The following is a 9,811-nucleotide window of genomic DNA, read 5'->3' as shown; positions in this document are numbered from 1 at the left end:
TATTCTTCATCAAAATTGGAAGAGGAGAAACTCAAACTCTTGAGATTAGGCCTCACAAATTTATGCATATATAGGTTAAGCCACAGTTGTATTAGCCACCAGGGGCCACTGACAGTATGCACTGGTTCATTCTTTAGTAATTAGGCAGCCACCTTGTACATTAGATGATAAGCAGCTCCTAGCAGATATTTTCAAAGATGGATATCCTCGCCTAATGCTAGGTGCTCTGCCATGAGTTTGTGATTGTAGGTTGGACCACAAGATGACCCGTAGAAAATGAATCTTTCCAACCACATGTTCAGAAAGGCCACGTATTCCCTTTCGCTGACAGCCGATCCATCTTCAACATGAATCAGAATGTAACCAGCCATCCTATGCAGTCTGCTATTTTGGCTAATTTCTTTGAGCCGACACTTAAGTACTCATAAGGCTGCATTGGTCCAGTTATTCTGAGGCCGGTCAACATGTAAACATCGGCCAAAGTAATGGTCAGCGGGCCGTGACCAAAGATGAAAGCATTCAGGGCATTGGACCAAAAATAGGATGCAGCAATCAGAAGTGAGTCGTTCTTCTCCATCCTAGACAATGAAAGAGTCAAACATTGATTCCGATCATAAAGCTCCCAATCGCCACCCTTTTTCTCGGACACCCTACGGAACTAATTTCTTCATCCCTTGGGCATCTTGGGCCAATTTCTGAAGAGAGTTTTGGTATTCCAAGAGGACAAATCCACTACAGATTGTTTGAAGGGAATTTGATTGGTTTCTTGGTGAATGAAGTCAGATGGATCGGGGTCCCCCATAGGCCCAAGAAAATAGATATTGGGAGAAACGACTGATGGAATCAAGATTTCGTTCCTCATTTCCTAAAAATCGGGCAAAATAAGTTTGAGAAGAAATACAAGATAGCGGCTGATAATTGGATAATGAGGACTTGGAGACATACCTCAGGGACGTGGTCGATGGTCGCCATCACAGTCAAAAAATTGGTTCGAATCTGGCAAGGATCGCTTGGGTGACGGCTTGTTGGAGCAAATAGTTTGCTAGGGTTTGGGGCCTTGGCGATGACGACGTCGGCTGTTGAAGGTTGCTTGAGGGAGAAAGAGAAAGCGAACAGGCCGAGTGGGTTGCAAAAAAATACTGTTGGGATGTTATATAAGACTCGGGCCGGAAAGTCAAGAGTCGTGCGTACAGTATAGCTGCAGCATGGTAAACAAATGAACTGGAATTTTGGGATAAAATCATTTTATCCCAAAATTGGGGGGCATGTGTTTACACCAAAATTTGGGAGAAGAGCGTGTGAACTCGCAGGCTTCCAAGATCATGCCAATCAAGGAGTTGATTGAGTAGAAATTGATATCTGCCGAGTCGAACATGACACTGGATCGGTTCTCTCCAAATGACGTCAGCAGATAACGATGGTGAAATATGATTGGCATCGAGAAGATACATATCAGACTCTATGAAAGGGGAAAGATTAGAGTCCAAGTTATCTTAAATTAGAAATGTTTTCCTTCATACCTAAATTTGTAGCAAATCGTGATCAGGTAGGATTCATGTTTAGACCCCGGGTATAAATATCAAGCTCCGGCTATTGTAAGAAGGACATCCAATCAATCAATACAAGTCAATTACTTTTTTCGGCTCCGGACACCCTTTAGGAGTAGGAGTAGAGTAGATCCCGGTGAGTTCTTCGGCAAGTACGACTGCATCAATCCGGTCGACCTCCACTGCTTGTTGTGAGTACCGTCATGGCTTATACCTCTGTTCGTACGGCTGCATCGATCCGGTCGACCTTCACTGCGGCTCTGGTATAAACTAGTTATCGACTCTTGCCTAATTCAAGTATGGCATGTGTGATTCTGCCTCACACCCCACTGCTTGAATTAGACCAAGGTCAAGTTATCGACTCTACCTTAGAATGGCAGTCTCTGGTAGATTCATCAAGTTACCGATATTGCTTGTTGCTTTCATTATTTATCTAAATTACAGCAATATCACTCTGCCCGATTGGGATTGATCTAGATCGGCCCTATATTTTATCTAGTTCATCATTTGTTAATCTGAATTGATCTAATCTACATGTTAAACGATGAATTATGCTTTATCGGCTGTTTTATTTCAATCTTGATCGTGCATGGCGTGCGTTTGTAGCATGTTGCGTCTTGAGTAGATTTATTGGCTAGCGAAAACCGTTTCATGGTCCGTTATTATGGCCTGTGTGATTCTGTCTCACACCCCATTATTAGCATCGTGGAGTGGGGATCATTACTTGATAGATCTATTTTCGATAAGGGATGACACCAACTGTGCGCCATGCCTGAATCGGCTGTTTTAGCCGATATCGAGTGCTTTCACGAACAGTTCGCATCGTGAGACCGTTGAAGTAAAGATAAATCAAAAGATGTGTTAGCCCCATGATCTTATTATTATATTACGGCCTGCATGATTCTGCCTCATGCCCCACTGATATTAGTAATGAGTTAGGGTCGTCGAGTTTATTGTTGTTTCTACGGTCTGCATGATTCTGCCTCGTGCCCCACTGGTTATAGCGATAGATGAGATCTAACATGTTCATTAGATTTATCTTTATCAAACGGTTAAGCGATGTTGAATTATTTCTTTATATTAAAAGGGGTTTGATTACTCATAATCATTGGCTTATCATAAACCACTCATCATTGATATCTTATTGCCATTGATTAATAATTGCTCGAATAATGATGTTTATCCTGAATGATAACCGATTCTTCTTATACAACCCAATGAGCTTTAACCGATTCATCTTTACGAATATGCTGGAATCGGCTGTTTAGTCGATTTTCTTCTATATCGGCTCTCAGAGCCATACATTCGGGACTGTCTGGCAACACCGGCAAGTTCCGCCCTTAATTACTGATGAACTTTCCCTCCTTGTCAATTGAAGGGTCAAATTGACTGGCACGTCTCGGGAGGATTGCGCAGGATCGACCATCCCTGCGCTGAAGCCAGGCGGATCTACTCCATTGAGCAGACCCTTCCGGCTTGCTGCGTGTGTCCTCGACACGGGACGAAATTCTGTGTCGATAAGTTTTTTTATTTGAGGTCATTAAGATGCCAAAAAAATTAATTGCATATTCAGACCTGAGGGTATTTTGGACTTTTCACAACAGCGGTTTGACACCGTTAGAGCCAAAACTGACGGAAGTAGTGTTGAGAGTAAAAGAGTTCACAGCAGTGGCACCCGTGAGAACTCAACTTTTTTAATGGGTTATAGATAATTATCAACTTTTATAATTGCACACAAGTAAAAGCCTCAAATTTAGAAGTGAGGATACTTTTAAGTTTATTATGTTCATTTGGAATCATCCGATTAAGCCAACTTATGACTTGTAAATGCTGAATTGCACTAGATGTAAATGTGATATTGCTGTGTACTACTTGAAGTACCCGTAGCGATCTGTACTTGGGTTCTCTTTTCAGGCCACCAGTGCTGTGGTGCATGTACCGGTACCAGGGGTGTTTGGTTCTGCCTACTAAAATTTAGTCTCCGTCAAGAGTATTAAACATAGACTAATTATAAAACTAATTATATAGATTAAGACTAATTTATGAGACGAATCTATTAAGTCAAATTAGACTCATGTTTAGTCTTTCTAATTAGTACCTAAATGCCCGACGTGATATCGTTGAGCTTTAGTTCCTGCAGTACTGTCCCCGTAGCAGTTTCCAAGCATGAACCTGAACGTGAGCCAGCTTTGGTCATCAGAAATCAAAATTTTCACATGTCTGGGATAGCCAGCGTGAGTAGGTTTTATTAGATTTTGAGATTTTTTTTTCTCTGAGATTCTTAGAATCCGGCTGGATTCAAACAGTCCCTAAAATCATGGCAAGGAAATTTATTTCGAAACACCATAGATGATCATAAATGCTATCAAACACACATGTGTTTTAGCAAAAAAAAAAACACATGGATTTTTTTTTGCCTCCTCCAGCCGCTGCTCGTAGATGTCCAGCAGCTTCTCCAGGTCCTTCTTCCTCTGCTCGAACAGCTTCAGCATCTCCTCCTCCTTCTGCGGGCTCACCGGGCTCTGGCTCGCCGCAGGCTGCTGCGACCCGGCCACACCGCGCTTGCCGCTGGACGCGTCGGCGTTGCTGCCCACAGCGACGTCCCTGGCGTTGAACCCGTTGCCGTTGCCGTTGTCGTTGTCGTTGTTGTCGTTCTGCTGCCTGGGCAGGGTGGGCGGCAGGATGGCGAGGCTGTAGACCATCTCGGCGCTAGGCGAGTCGAAGCTCTGCGCCTCCGTCTGCAGCCACTGCTCGATGGACGCGTGCTCCAGAGCGCCTGTGCCGATCAGGTCCGGGTTGCCCTGCTTCGCGTTCGCGCCGGCCATGGCAGTGGCGGCGACGACGGCGACGGCGACGATGGATCTGTGATTTGTTCTTCCATAGAAAAAAAAATGTGATCTGTGATCTGTGAAGGCTGGAAGTAGAAGAAGGGTGGAGGCTGTTGGATCTTAATCCTATGATGAAAAAAATTTATGTGTTAAAACTACATAAAACACATGGTTGTATAGTAGACAGACTCGATGATTTATTAGGTCGAAACGGACATGTCTCATGCCTAGTTTGTAAACGGACATGTCTGCTTCATGCAATAATGTTACAGGTGAAATGTTTGGGCAATATATAGCAAATTTGGTGACAAGTGACACCTTGCAACCATGTTTTGCTGTGTCGTGGTGGACAGGGGACTGGACCATAGCAAAGCCCAAACAACCCCAAGTAGTTTCTCAGAAGGTAGAAACAGTAGTATTTGCAAGGTTAGTTGCAACGAGTTCCTGTAAGGCTGGTAAGGATGTGCATGTATTCATCTCAATCTATATGTGTTGAAGTAGATTAGAGTAGAATTAAACTAAATTCCATTCCATTTCGCTCCAAATTGGAGTGAATACACCTACATCAAACATGGCATAATAGTATGGAATTGCAAATGACATTAGCATAGTGTTCTCCGAAACCACTACATTTGCACATGCCATTGGCAGCCATTGCCATCCACAAAATATACATGCAAGCCTTTCTTCCAGCTAGGAGTAAACTAGATAAAACGAATTGGAAGCTAGTTTTAGCGTAAAACCAGCCCAAGAACGAGGCTGGAACACTAAACTCTGGGAGACGACGAGCTAGCAGAGCGCTGCAGCTGCGGGGCCGGAGCTGAATTGACCACGTCGATGCAGACCCTGAGGTGCATCTCCTTGCAATTGGACGGCCCGCTTAGCATCGGCGGCGGGACGTACAGCGCCATCCCCTCCTCGACGGCGGCCCCGCCGGGCACCGCGCAACTCGCCACGTCCGCCTCCATCATCAGGTCGCGGCCCGTGTTGCCGGGGGGGCATGCTATGGACGGCCGTCGGCGATATCGCCCAGAGCATGTACGTGAACCGCGGGCCGGCCTCGGCGGCGGCGCTCGTCCTGACGCACGACACCGAGAAGGCGCAGCAGGCCGCGCCGGAGCCGCCGCACGGACAGCGCGAATAGGCTACGCTCGTCGCCCTCCACGACCAGCAGGCGGCGGTGCTGCTGCTGCGGCTGCGGCTCCGACAACGCCGGCGCTGGCGCCGGGACGCGGAGCGGGAGCGCCTTCCCGTAGGTGGGGAGCGTGTCTAGGGGCCAGGCGTGGTCGACGGCGAGGTGGTCATGGAGCCTCGGCGGGGTGGCCGTGAACGGGCACCCGGGCACCGCGCAGTGGCAGGGCGCGTAGGCACACGCGTCCTGGTGCACGGCAGACGCGTGGTACGCGACGGAGGCGCCGCAGCCGTAGGACTTGAATGGGCATGGCACCCTGGCGTCGCCGACGAACAGGTCCAGCTCCGGCCCACAGTGGGCGAAGGCGGTGGCGCGGTCGCACTTGCGGCAGTAGCCCCCGTCGAGGTAGGCGCCGCACAGCAGGTGCCCGGCCTCGCACTGCAGCCAGCCAGAAGGATGAACATGACACAGCTGTGGCGCAAAAGAACCAATCTTCGTTTTATCCAATCCAAGGACATTGAAGGAAAGCAAACAAACCATCTGTTGCCTAGATTTGGTTGTCGCGACATTTCACCTTGACTACGGGAGGCTTGAGGGGGCGGTGGCACTCGTCGACGGCGTAGTGGAGCAGGCTCACGTCGACGCTGATGGTGATCCGCAGCCGCTCCAAGGCTTGGCTTGCCTGCTCGGCCGCCGCCGCTTCTTCGTGTGATCCTCCGCCGCCGTGGGCGTGGGCTACGCCTCCCTGCTCCGGTTCTTCCTTCACTCCGGCCCACATGCCGGCTTACATGTCCAATAGAGTGAAACCTGAAAGCATGCAACGGTTACGTTCGATGCATACCATACATATGTGTCGACACAGAATTTTCATCCCGTGCCGAGGACACACGCAGCAAGCCAGAAGGGTCCGCTTGATGGAGCAGATCCGCCTAGCTTCAGCGCAGGGATGGTCGATCCTACGCAATCCTCCCGAGACATGCCAGTCAATTTGACCCTGCAATTGACAAAGAAAGAAAGTTTATCAGTAATTAAGGGCGGAACTTGCCGGTGTTGCCAGACAGTCCCGAATATGCGGCTATGAGAGCCGATATGAAAGGAGATCGACTAAATAGTCGATTCCAGTATATTCATGAGAATAAATCGGTTAAAGCTCATGGGGTTGTGTAAGAAGAATCGGTCATCATTCAGGATAAATGTTGTTATTTGAGCAAATATTAATCAATGGCAATAAGATATCAATGATGATTGGTTTATGCCAAGCCAATGATTATAAGTAACCGAACTCCTTTTCATATAAAGAAATAATTCAACATCACTTAACCGTTTAATAAAAATAAATCTAATGAACATGTTAGATCTCATCTATCGCTATGACCAGTGGGGCATGAGGCAGAATCATGCAGGCCGTAGAAATAACAATAGACTCGACGACCCTAACTCATTACTAATATCAGTGGGGCATGAGGCAGAATCATGCAGGCTGTAATACAATAATAAGATCATGGGGCTAACATATCTTTCAACCTATCTTTACTTCAACGGTCTCGTGATGCGAACTGTTCGTGAAAGCACTCGATATCGGCTGAAACAGTCAATTCAGGCATAGCGCAAAGTTAAAATCATGCCTTATCAGGAATAGATCTATCAAATAACGATCCCCACTCCACGGTGCTAACAGTGGGGTGTGAGGCAGAATCACACAGGCCGTGATAACGGGCCATAGAACGGTTCCCGCTAGCCAATAAATCTATCAAGACGCAACATGCCTTAACCGCACGCTATACACGATTAAGATTGATATAAAATAGTCGATAAAACATAATTCATCGTTTAAGGTGTAGATTAGATCAGTTTTAGATTATTAAACGATGGGTTAAATAAGATATAAGGCCGATCTAAATCATTCTCAATCGGGCAGAGTGATATTGCTGTAATTAGATAAATAATGAAAACAATAAGCAATATCGGTAACTTAATGAATCTTACAAAGACTGTCATTCTAAAGTAGTGCCGATAACATAACCTTGGTCTAATTCAAGCAGTGGGGTGTGAGGCAGAATCACGCAGGCCATACTTGAATTAAAAAAGAGTCCATAACTAGCTTATACCAGAGCTGCAGTGGGGATCGACCGGATCGATGCAGCCATACGAACAGAGGTATAAACCATGACGGTACTTACAGACAAGCAGTGGAAGTCGACCGGATTGATGCAGCCGTACTTGCTGAAGAACTCACCGAGATCTACTCTACTCCTACTCCTAAGGGGTGGCCGGAGCCGAAAAAATTAATTAACTTATATTTGGATTGATTGATGTCCTCTTACAATAGCCGGGGTCTGGTATTTATACCCGGAGTCTAAACATGAATCCTATTTGTTCATGATTTGTTACAAGCTTAGGTACAAAGGAAAACATTTCTAATTTAAGATAACTTGCACTCTAATCTTTCCATTTTTGTAGAGTCCAATATGTCTCGTCTTGACGCTGATCGTAGCCTTTGTCCTTATCCGCTGGCGCTATCTGAAGAAAGCCGATTCTGTTTTTGCACTCAAATCAGCTGGTTCCGATCCGCACGCAATTGATTCATTGATGACATGTTATTGGGAGCTTTCGAGTCCCTGTGACTTTTCTTCTAAATTTTGGTGTAAGCAATATGTCACTACCGTAATTGCAGGACTGTTGAGAAATTGGTTCGTTCTGAAGTTCTGGTTAAGTTTGTAGTAGTTACTCTTACAGCGATTGGTGCGTTCTGAACTGGGCGCGGGCACTCGCCTGTGCATGTAGACGGATCGGACGTGCCGAGTTCCGTGGCGCCCGGTGATGCCGTGATGGAGGATGCGATGTGGCTGTGCATGTCAGTGGTGATGATGCTCGGAGCATCCATGGAGATCCACCCCGGCGTTCTCATCGACAAGCTCTGATCGCCTCGGGGCTGTGCTGCTTGCGGCCTCCCCATCTTCTCACTGTCGTTGGCGAGATCGGGAGAGGGATCCATTCATCCATCCCCAGCTCAATCGTATGCTTAGATTGTGGTTTTGTAAGCAAATATGCGGATGGCATGGATCTCGCTACTAGACTCGTTCGACTATGGAGTGGCTCCAAGCAAAGTCATGAATTTTTTACCCCAGGTTTTCACCGGTAAATTTCCCATCAGAATTGTCTATAGCTGTTTTCTCCTAAAAATATATGGTTCAATAATAGGCTGATCAAAAGGATTTTGCAAGGGGCACTCATAGCTAATTCTTTTCAGTTCTATGGAAGCTTTTCTCCACTGAAGCACGCATAGCTGTATGGAAGCTTTTTAGTTCTATGGAAGCTTTTCTCCACTGAAACTATGGTGGAGTAGGTGACAAAAATGGGTCATTTTATGTTTAGGACAAACTCTAAAAAAAATTGCACAAATTTCACACTAATCGTTTGATGTTCGGGATCGTGAAAAAATTGGCTAATCTACGGAAGATCAAGTTGATTTCGTAGTTCCAACGTCGGTTTTAGTAGACCACTACTCTATTACCAAGTGTTAGGTCGACCGGATCGATGCAGCCGTACTCGCTGAAGAACTCGCTGAGATCTACTCTACTCCAACTCCTAAGGGGTGGCCGAAGCCGAAAAAAGTAATTGACTTGTATTTGGATTGATTGATGTCCTCTTACAATAGCCAGGGTCTGATATTTATACCCGGAGTCTAAACATGAATCTTACTCGTTCACGATTCGTTACAATCTTAGGTACAAAGGAAAACATTCCTAATTTAAGATAACTTGGACTCTAATCTTTTCATTTTTGTAGAGTCCAACATGTCTCATCGTGGCGCTGATCGTAGCCTTTGTCCTTATCCGCTGGCGCTATCTGAAGAAAGTCGATTATGTTTTTGCACTCAAATCAGCTGGTTCCGATCCGCACGCAATTGATTCCTTGATGACATGTTTTTGGGAGCTTTCGAGTCCTTGTGACTCTTCTTCTAAATTTTGGTGTAAACACATGACCCCCAATTTTGGGATAAAAGAAATTTTATTCCAAAATTACCATGTGTGTGCTCCTGATAGGTCCGCAGTCATGGCTAAAGAATCTTGATCTGGGGTCTACTATTTGTCGCCGTCTATATCAGCTCATGAGCCCATGCTTTCAAACTTTTTCGGAGCATCATTGCTTCACGGGCATTTGGATTCATCCTTCTAGGCTGGCTATAAAATGGCTATCCGACCCTTGCGAGCGCAAACTCAACAATTCAGCCATGTTTCACTTCTATCTGCCTCCTCGGGTGCTCCTGACTCCGCTGGATGCTCCATGGTCTATCCTTTTGC

General features: G+C 46.1%; 1 pseudogene; it reads right to left on the bottom strand.

The window, feature by feature from the left end:
* Positions 1 to 5,142: 5,142 nt before the first annotated feature.
* On the bottom strand, positions 5,143 to 6,285 carry LOC136454378 (uncharacterized; annotated as a pseudogene).
* Between the last annotated feature and the right edge of the window lie 3,526 nt (positions 6,286 to 9,811).

The sequence above is a fragment of the Miscanthus floridulus genome, chromosome 5, assembly GCF_019320115.1.
Source record: "Miscanthus floridulus cultivar M001 chromosome 5, ASM1932011v1, whole genome shotgun sequence".
NCBI classification, from domain to species: Eukaryota; Viridiplantae; Streptophyta; class Magnoliopsida; order Poales; family Poaceae; genus Miscanthus; species Miscanthus floridulus.
The sequence above is the reverse complement of the archived record's forward strand: the minus strand, read 5'-3'. Positions and strand labels throughout refer to the sequence as shown.